We start from the raw sequence: 11,029 nt of genomic DNA, 5'->3' as shown, positions 1-11,029 counted from the left end.
TTGGTACACCGGATGTGTGATTTATGCAATAGATCGGATTAGATGGGATTGATGGTAGGAGATGGAGGGATGAAAATTCTAGAAAGGAGCATGAGATGGGGATGCTTGCAAGAGCAACATTGGCACATGTTGGAACATGTGTGAAAAGAGCATATGGGGGATAGATGGTAGATGCGGGCGCGATGGAGGATTTGTGGAAGCGTGCTTAGGGATATAGGCACCCAAGATGGAGTTAGGAGATGGGGAACATGAGTCACTAGATAGGGGATTAGCAATGGTGGAAGCTATTATGCATTGGGTTTCAACTTTTTTCTTGGGGATCCACATGGTTTTGGATTTTTTTTTCATAGGCTCTTGCATTGTTTTGCATTCTTTGATTGGATTTTTCCTTTTTGGAGTATGTCTTTTAGAATAGACATATGATTTCCTAGGATGTGAATTTTTAGCTTTATGCATTTTGAAGTTGGCATTCACATTGCTGTGGTAAGCTTTGGGAAGATGGTTATGAGAAGCTTTGTGAGATGGAGAGGATATGAAAGAGCATGTAGGGGGATGATGATGGATGATGTGCCCTGATATGTGCCTTTGTTGATCTTGCATAGAAATGGATGGAATAGGATTTTTATGATGGCTGATAGGAGGATGGAGGATGGTAGATTTTGGGACATAGGGACCCAAAATGGATTTAGCGGATGAAGGGGGGGATATGGTAGGTTGTTTTGGGTTGCAAAGATGGTGGAGGGCGGATGACATAAGATTTCTTGAAGGAGTGATGGGAGGTTGGCATGGTGGGCTTGGAGATAGGCTTGGTTTGGGGGTGTGGTGTACCAACACCTTTTGATGGTGAGCCTTTGGATACATATCCAAGACCATGAAATCCTAGATTTTTTTGTGCAATAATAGGCTCTCTGATTCCTTGCTCTTGTGGTCCTAAACCTTGACCTTGATAATGCCATCGATTGATCATTTGAACAAGCTGAGGAAACTTTTTTCTTGCAAAAAATGGTAGAAGTGATTTATTAGGTGTATTGCAATGGGGAGATACTGTTCTTAATTCTTCTGCTGAGAGAGGGCCACCATGGATGAATATAAGTGAACCAAGAGGGTAGATTATAGATGGTGGAATAGCTTGGATAGGTGGTAAGATGGAAGCATGAAGCGGGGGAGATGGAAGGATAGGATCTTGATGTAGCTGGTGGGATGACAAGATATCTTGTAGTGGAGGAGATATGGCTCGAGGTTTTGGAGATGGAGGAGATGGTGACTGCACTATGGATGGAAGACATGGTACGATGATATCTTCATTTATTCTTTGGGGGATGTCAACATGCTTTTGGGTAGGATCTTGATAGGATTGGTTTGGAGTGGATGGTGCGATAGGAGGTGAAGGGATGGATTCTTCAAAGGCAGCAGATGGATAGATGGGAGATTCAATAGTGGAGAGGGTGAGTAGAAGATGGATGCATAAGGGTCATTACGAGAGATTTGGGAAATGCTTGGAGGTGATGTGGATAGGATTTGGAGGGATTTGACAGGTGGTGGGATTTTGATGCTTGCCAGAAGTGGAAGGATTTTAAGCAATTTGATGGATGGTATGGGGATGATAGCTATGGGAGATGGAGGTGATATTATAGATGGGGAAGCTTCATCACTGACTACTTCACATGGTTGGATTAGATGACATGGCTTATCAACTGTTGGAGGCAACTTTTCTTGTATTTCCTCTAGGAGATTCCTTGGAGACTCATGTGTTGAAGGTGGAGGTGGATTGACAGGAATAGCTAGTGTGATGGGGGTGGAAGATTGGAAGCTTGGTTGATGGGGTGATGGAGGGGAAGCTGGAATATCAGATGGCATGACTAGATAGTTTGGAATAACTCTTGGATTTTGGGGGATGCTTGGGGGAATGTTTCTAAGGCTTTCAATATACCCGTCATAGTCAACAAGATTTTCATCATCATTAGAATAGGAGGTGGTGGGAGCAAGGACAATGCAACCAAACATATCATGATAGGATTGGTACTTCATTCTTTGATGATGAGTTTGATGGGGATGGGGTCTTGCGTATGGATGAACACGGAAGCTCATGGTTGGATTTGGGTTAAGCATAGATTTTGGATTGGCTGATGAAATATTTCCTAGGGAGAGTCAAAGTTGCATGATAGACCTAAGGAGGATTGGCTAGAGATTTTTGGCTTTCCTGTGGATGGAAGACTTCAAGGGCATGCTGTCAAAAGGTGAGAGTTTTTCTTTCCTATGCGCTAGATTTGGTGGTGGGTGTGTCAACTTGAGGATAGACTAATGATCCTATGGGTATGACACGAGATTGACCACTTGTGGATCCCAACCTTTAGCTCAAGGTGATGAGGGATGCAAGTGACAACGCTAGATTACCCTAGACAATGCTCTGTCAGAGGGATAACCTTGGTGAGATTGGTTGATTGGTAGGATAGATTGATTGGATAGAAAATTTTGGTAAAGTGACAACAACTCTCTAAAGGCTTGGGTGTGATTTTGGATTGGGTTGCTAGCTGGCTAGGGGGGGATGATTTGGAGAGACTTTGGATTTGGGATTGTTTTAAGGCAAAGAACTAGATAGATTCAGTTGCAGCGGGGGAGCTTGGATGATTTTCTGATAAGGCAATGACTACGCTAAGTATGCCTTGAGCTAGGAGATTTCTATTTTTTTGGGATTTCAACCAAAATTGGCAAATATTCATTCAAAAGCTATGAACAAACAAGCAGACAAAAGTTTTCAGCAAGCACGTCAAACACACCAACATCCTAGGAAGCTTTCTACAAGGATGAAATTTGGTTTAGCTAGGGAGTCCTCGATATACGCAAGGTATGTGAGGCCCAAATCCATAGATAAAACCAAAAAGATGTCACACAGCCGAGAGGAGTGGTAACCCACTTCTCCTCTTTCACTTCTCAAGGGTATAAAGTTCCTTGAGGCTTAGCCTGAGTGACAAAATTTTGATCCCAAGAGAGGTGTCTTTGGATTCACCTCCCGATCTTTATACTCTGCCAAAATGCTGGAGTTGAGGTCATCCCAAGGGGTGATGAAATCCCCAAGCAGACCTCCTAAAAAGAAACAAGGTTTTGGATCTTAATCTTATGCACCCAAGATGGCCTCGAAAGACAACAAGGGGAGAGAAGACTTGGATGACCTTGGGCTAAAAAAAACACGCTTGTTCTTTTACCAACTGACTCTTATGTGTGCTAATCTAGACTTTGCAAGCACTCATGTTTAAGAGACAATGTTCAATTCCAACTTGAAGTGCCAACAAAAGTAAATCGATCGAAGAATGCAAACAAGAAGAAGAGTTAGGGTCAACAAAAGCAAACTCGCGCACCCGGAGGCCCTCCACGTCAAGTATCGATTAATTTCCTTTAAAGCATTCAAGAGTTGGTGTGATTTTGTTTTAAGCCCAAAGAAAAGATGTGTGAGACTCGATTTGTCAAGCGCGCGCCCAGAGGCCCTCCACGTCAAGAGTTTGTTCAATTTTAATGTCCAAATGAAGTGTTAGCGAGCCTAATGTGTATTCAAGGAATTTTCTAAATTAGAAAAACTAATAAAAACACAAGTAAGTGAAGTTTGATCTTTGTGGAGCACTTAACACCCTCTTAGGTAGACCCATCCCCATAGATGGCATTGAGATTGCAACCAATGGTTAAATTGATGGGTGATTAAAGAGGGTGAGTCCAACTACAAACTTACTCAAAGTGTCTTTATTAGTTTTTATAACTTAAAATGTTGATTCTTTTTATGTCCCAAAAGATGATTATTTGATCTATGGTATTCAAGATTAGATTTGTTGTTTTAATCATGCATTCATAAAAAAAAAAAAACTCGATTTTAATCCATGGCACTCAAGAGTGATTTTAGCAACATGCATTCAAAGACAAGTGATTAAACATTCAAGTTTTTTCCTTTGAGCATTCAAGATTGAGATTTTGTGTGTTGTTTTAAGAACTTTGAAGTGCTTTGTTTTAACCTTAGATCATTCAAGATTGTTTTGGACTCAAAAGTGAAAATGACTCTTTGGACTTTGCTTTTCATTCAAGATTTTGTGTTCTAGTTTGCATGCTTTAAGCCCAAAAATGATATTCTTAGATTGTTTTGATGCATGAAAAACCTAAGAAACATTCAAGATTTTGCAACAAGACATTTGTTTGGAACAAATAACAAAAGTTTTAGGACTCTTAGTTTTCATGAGATTTTTAAAAGAACTTTAAAATATTTTCAAATGAGGTTCATTTTATCCTTGATTGATGCTTTGAGTTTGATTTAGATTTTAGTGTGCACTTAGTGTTGATTTTGAACCTTTTGAAATGGAAACTTGAAGTTCTTTTCAAATTCCCAAAAATGAAGTGTTCCTAACTTTGCATGAATGCATCTAAAACCTTGATGTTGCAAGGATGCAAATGATTAGATTGGTTTAGTTTCACTTGTTAAAAGATTTTTTTTTTTTTGCAAATTTTTAATTTTTTTAATGGATTTAAGTATGATTTGGGGGTTCATTTTAAGCACTAAAAAGAAGTGTGTATGATTTTGCTTCCTTAAAAAAAAAAATGGTCAAGATCTCCCACAAGAAGAAGAAGAAGAAGTAGATGGAATAAGAAGAATATAGACAAGAAGAGGAAGAAGAATTCCAAGTGCTTTGTCCACCTATAGGCTTGAAAAATTTGCAAATACTATGAGATAGACTATGAGTTCCTTTGTCTTCTTCATGCTCATGTGGACCTACAAAACCAATTTATACAATCCTACCAATCACAAAAACAAGCAAAATTAGCCAAAATCAGCAAATGACATACAATACTTGACTAAAAAAGCTAATGAAGATGACCCATGCGGGGTCCCACCGGGCGTGCCAAAATGTATATGAGCAATGTTAGTATGCTAATAGAAACCAAATTTAAATAAAGCTTCTACAAACTAAACAAAATTCATAAACTTCAAGATAGACTAAGATGAGCTCTCAATTGAAAATATGAGCCATTAATGGGCTCTCTCAATGAGAAGCTCTCTTGTTGAGTGGCTTTATCTAAATAGATAGGATGTATGCTCAATATGCTTCCAAAGGCTTCAATGGATGATTGTGAATTTTTGGTGTGGATAGATGGCTTTAGTATGGATTTGGCTCTCAAAATAGCATTATAACTTTACTTCATGGATTGTGTTATTTTGCAAAGGGGAAGGATCCAATTTATAGACAAGAGGCTTGAGGGATTGAGGGCTAAGATGCAAGGATGAGAAAAAGCTCATGGAGGGCTCAGATTGCATGAGAGGAGAGCACATGGATTGTGCTTTCTTACAGCCAATCAAGGAGTGACACATGTCACATGGTGAGAGGATGGAGGAAAGGGGAAGGATGAGTCAACAAAGGAGGCTCAAGGGATAAAATCTTCATAAAGACCCTCATAATGACTTGTAAGAGCAATAAAAGGGCTTGCAAGAGTCATTTATGGCCTAGTGGGCTTCATAAAGTTTTATGGTTGAGATATTTTGAGGGTGATGAGAGCAATTTCAACTTGGACTTGATTAGGAGGGTTTTAAGCTTGCTTAGGCTTGTGCAAATGATTAGAGGATGGATTAGGATGGTTTAAGATTAGCTTAGGGATAGACAAGTGGATGGCATTTAATGAGGGTGGGTCAAGGAGGAGATATTTGTTAACTTTGGCTTGGGTTAGTAATTTTTAACCCATGTTTAGAGAATGTGACAAGGTTAGGAGGGGATTAAGATTAGGTTTAAAGACATCTTCTAGAAGAGTCTAGACTTTGGATGAGGATAAAGACTTTCTAGAATAGTCTAGAATTTCCTAGGATGAGGATGAAGACTTTCTAGAAGAGTCTAGAACTTCTTAGGATGAGGATAAATTAGATTTTTAGGAAATAAATAAAGTTTTATTTATTTCAAGGGTTTGGGTTGAGGGGATATTTATTAAAACTTTTTTAATAAATATGAGGATTAATATTTAATCTTAATTAAATATTTTGAGTTGGGATTAGGGGTAGGAAATGATGGGATTAGCCTTTAATTAAAATTAAAGAAGGATTAGAAGATTTTGGAAGAGGTTAGTGGTCTTAAGGAAATTGGCCAAGTTTTGGGCAAAAAATAATTTATTTATTTATTTTGGGTTTTTTGGTCAATTTATTAATTAAATAATTAATAAATAAGGAAATAATGTTTAAATAAAATTTAAACATTTTTGGGAGGGATTCCTTAATTAAATATTTTTAATTAAGATAAAGGGATTTAATGGCATAAAAATTAATTAATTAATTAAATAAATAAATAATTAATAAATGATGATGTCATCAGGACTTTTTCAGAAAATAAAAATACTTTATTTTCTAAAGGTTTTTAGGTGTCTACAAGAGGTGCCCCACTTCTTCTTAGGGGATGATACTAAAGTGGATGTTGAAGGAAAAGGTGACGTTGAGATGGAAAATGGAGTGTTTAAGGATGTTCTTTATGTTCCTAATCTTACCTCCAACCTTCTTTCAATCTACCAAATCACTCACTATGGAGGTGGAAACAAGGCTGAATTTCTTCCTGATTCAGTGGTAGTGAAAAGCATCAAGGATGACTCTATGGTTGCAATAGGTGAAGCTAATCATGACTCAAGGATTTACACTTTTTGTTCCTTTGTGCCTAAATCAAATGCACAAGCCTTGTTAATCCATTCAAATATAGAAAGCAAACTATGGCATGAGAGATTTGGACATCTCAACTATAGGTATCTTCAATAGCTTAGTAGCAAGAACATGGTTCATGGTCTACCTCAAGTCTAGCTTTTAGATGATGTTTGTTCAAGTTGTGCACTTAGGAAGCATCCAGAAATTTTTTTTGACGAGGGAAAGTCTTGGAGAGCATAATGTGTTCTTGAACTAGTTCATAGTGATGTGGCAGGCCTATTTTTAGTGCCATCATTTTGGAAAGTCTCGCTATGCACTCACCTTCATTGATGACTACTCTCACTACACTTGGGTATATTTCATGGGTTATAAGAGTGAAGTGTTTGAAAGATTTCTCAGCTTCAAGGCTCAAGTGGAAAAGCAGTCAAAGAAAGCCATCAAGGTCCTTTGAATAGATAATGGAGGGCAATATGTGAATTCAAGAGTTATAGACTTTTGTACTCAAGAGGGTATTGACCTTAGACATTCAGTACCATACACGCCACAATAGAATGGTGCTACGAAAAGAAAGAACAAAACCCTCAAGGAGATGACCACTTGCATGCTACTATATAAGTCTCTTGATCAAGTCTTTTGGGTATAAGCAATGAATTGTGCTACCTACATCCAGAATAGGAGTCCTCATAAAGCTTTGGATGGAGTAAGTCCTTTTGAAGCTTGGAATGGAAGGAAACCTTCTTTAAAGAACTTTAGATTCTTTGGTTGTCTAGCATGGGCACAAATACCTCTATCGAAACACAAGGCATTGGAACCTCAAAGTAAACCTTGCATCTTTGTTGGATATGTAAACTCTCATAAAGCCTACAAATTGATGGATCCAGATACACATGATATATTTTATGAGAGGAGTGTACATTTTGAAGAAAGTTGTCCAAGCTTTACTTCTTCAACTCCTCCTTCTTCCTCCTTCATTAAAATGAGTGATAGTGATAACAATGACTTGGAAGATCTTTGTCCATGACCCAAATAGAGGCATCAACTAGCTAAGGTTGAGGATATACCATCTACATCTTCTTCCACTAGACCTAAATGGGCTCAGCTGACATTAGATGCGGCAGGACCATTGGAAGGGAATCCTTTAGATACTAAGAGGACAAGATCAAACACAACTCACTTCCTCATGCTTATATTGTAGTTGCTTCTAATCCACAATCATTCAAAGAAGCTTCAGGTATTCTAGAATGGGATAGAGCAATGGAGGAAGAATATAATTCTCTTATGAGAAATGGTACATGGGACTTACTCTCTCTTCCTAAGGGAAAAAAAATGGTTCGATGTAAGTGGATCTATTAAACCAAGTTTGAAGCGGATGGAAGTGTTGATAAACATAAGGCTAGACTTGTTGCATAAGGTTTCTCTTAGGTACCTAGCATTGACTACACTGGGACCTTTGCACCAATTGCCAAAATGAACTCCATTCATTTAGCACTAGCTATAGCTACAACTCAGAGATGGGTTGTTCATCAGATGGATGTGAAGAGCACATTCTTGAATGGTGATCTTCATGAGGAGATTTATATGGAGTAGCCACAGGGATTCATTCAGGATTCTACCATGGTTTGCAAATTGAAAAATTCTATCTATGGAATATAACAAGCTCTCAGAGCTTGGTATGCTAAGATGGATTCTTTCCTTCTCTCAACAAGATTCACCAGATGTCATTCCGATGTGAATGTTTACATTCTTCAGAGGAATGATTCTTATTTGCTATTTGTGTTTTATGTTGATGACTTGATCATTATAGGGAGTACAACATTGATGTAGGAGCATCTAGAGGTATAAGGGCAATCTTGTGTCACCCAAAAAAAAAGTACCTAGACTTAGTTTTTGTTTCATGTGTTTTCATTTTTGGATACCCATTTGGGTCAAATAAAGGTTCCAACTCTCATAGTTCCACTATTAGCGTTCTGGGTTAGAGTTTTAAATCACCTTGGCATACACATAAATGCCAAAAAAATAGGAGTATGTAATTGAGCCATCATTTTGGTGAACTAGAAGGTGAAAATTGGTTGGATGATTGTCATTGTAATTTAGAGCATTCTAGAAAAAGAATCAGGTCAAAAGGCCCCACGGTTTGAAAGTTATCGTAGTTTTTCGATTTTTTGAGACCTTCTAAGAATGCTTCAAAGTCAGGTTAGGGGCATTAAATGACCTCGAACAGGGCCAAAAAAATGGGGGACGAGCACAGCTGGTCCATAGGGCTATAGAGTGCTTCGAGAGCTTTCCAAAAATGTAAATGGTTCGTCAATCGGAGCTACGATTCAAAAGTTATGCCTCTTGGAAGTTCGGTTACCATTTCTAAATTCTTCTAATTTTGTGCTGACTTCTAATGCAACTTCTAGAGCCTTCTATTTGGTCGGTGGATGCCAACTAGCACTTTCTAGAGTATTCCTAATCCTTAACCCTCCGAAGTCTATTTAAGAACATTTCTGACATTGTAAAAGGTAGTTCAGAGTGGAGTTTGAGAGGAGGTACTAAAAGGAGAAATTATCTCCAGATTTATACTATTGTAAGCCCTTAGGGCATGTTTTGAAGTCTATTTTCTCTATACTAAATGTATTAGCATATTCACATAGTTAATAAAATTTTATTCTTTCCTGTTGTGTCCATTCTGTTATTTGGCTTGACCCCATCAAACATCCATCGTTGATAGTGTCAAGGCTAGTTTGTAGGACATATTTTTTATGATAGACTTGGGTCTACTTCATTATTCCCTTATATCAAAATACATCGATATTCATTAGGGATCACATTATCACAACTCAAGTATGCTCCTGAGCTACTTGCTCAGTTTCACATGAGTGACTGCAAGGTTGCATCTACTCCATTTCTTTCAGGTGTTAAGTTAGAAGCAAAGTGTTCCACTCCACTTGTTGATGCTACTTTGTATAGATAGTTGGTTGGAAGTCTCATCTACTTGACACATACGCACCCTGACATCTCATTTCCAATTGGCATGGTTTCTCACTTCATGTAAGAGTAACATGAACTTCACTAGAAGCTAACCAAACACATCTTACACTATATCCAGGGTACACATACATATGGGAAATGTTATTCAAATGGTACTAGATTACAGTTAGTGGGTTATACAGACTTAGACTATATAGGAGATATTGATTTTTGCAAGTACACTTCAGGATACATGTTTCATCTTGGTTCTTGCTCCATTTGTTGGTAGAGTAAAAAACATAACACTATTACTCTTTTATCGACTAAGGCTAAGTATTGAGGAGTTGTAATTGCGGTGACAAAAGCTATTTGGTTGCAGAATATTCTGACGGAGTTTGGTTTTGATCTACCTAGACCTACAATCATACATTGTGATAATCAGAGTGCCATTTAAATCTCAAAACATGCAGTCCAACATCAGTGGACAAAACACATTCAGGTTCATGTGCACTACATCAGAGACCTTATTCATGAGCAGGTCATTGCATTGCACTATTGTCCTACAGAGCAGCAGATTGCCGACATCTTCACCAAGCCCTTCATTGAGGTCAAGTATCTTCATTTGCAAGATCTCTTGGGGGTGCAGGATTTTTCACCAAGGGCATCATATGAATCTTCTCTTCCTTATTGTACATATCTCTCTTTTTGGGGGAGGGTTTTTCCCATGAGGTTTTCCCTCTTCCTCCATTTTCAGAGAGATTTCATTGCATTGCATCACATTGTATGTAGATCATTGCATTTGTACATGGGTACCTAACATGGTCTAGTAGTTGGGACCCATTATGCATATTCATCATAGCTTTTGTGAGCTTAAGTACAGTTCCCTAAGTTACACTTAAAGGGGGGTGTTAATGTAAATAATTAATTATTACTTACACTTTACTTAGGTTAAATGCATTATTTTATTATTTATCATGTAGACAACTAGGAGTATCCATACTCATATGAGTTGTCTTGTTGACAATACAAGAGTTAGTAACTCATTGTAGCACATGATGTCTACAACATCTTTTTACGTGACACACCTATGTAAGCTTATCCTCTCATCATTGCACAAACTCCTGTGCTCAATAGAGGATAATCCACTCTTGGTGGACATGTGCTTAGTTGTTAGACTTATCATTTTGCTAACTCCTAGTCATTGTAGAGGCCTTTATATATAGAAATTTTTAGTGTACTTGTACATCAATTCATTCTCATATTGTTATTATGAGCATACATCATTTGGTCCATATTGTGCTTTGTTCTCGAGCTTTGTGATCTTGGCATCATTTTGCCCTAAGGCAAATTCTTACATCTCCAACCTTACAGTCAATTTTAGTAATGACCCCCAATCAATTAATTTTCTTATGAGAAATATGCCTTTGAAAT

This window comes from Cupressus sempervirens, chromosome 1, assembly GCF_028749045.1.
Source record: "Cupressus sempervirens isolate cs-2001-9-10 chromosome 1, ASM2874904v1, whole genome shotgun sequence".
Lineage (NCBI taxonomy): Eukaryota > Viridiplantae > Streptophyta > Pinopsida > Cupressales > Cupressaceae > Cupressus > Cupressus sempervirens.
This window is presented reverse-complemented; position numbering follows the sequence as displayed.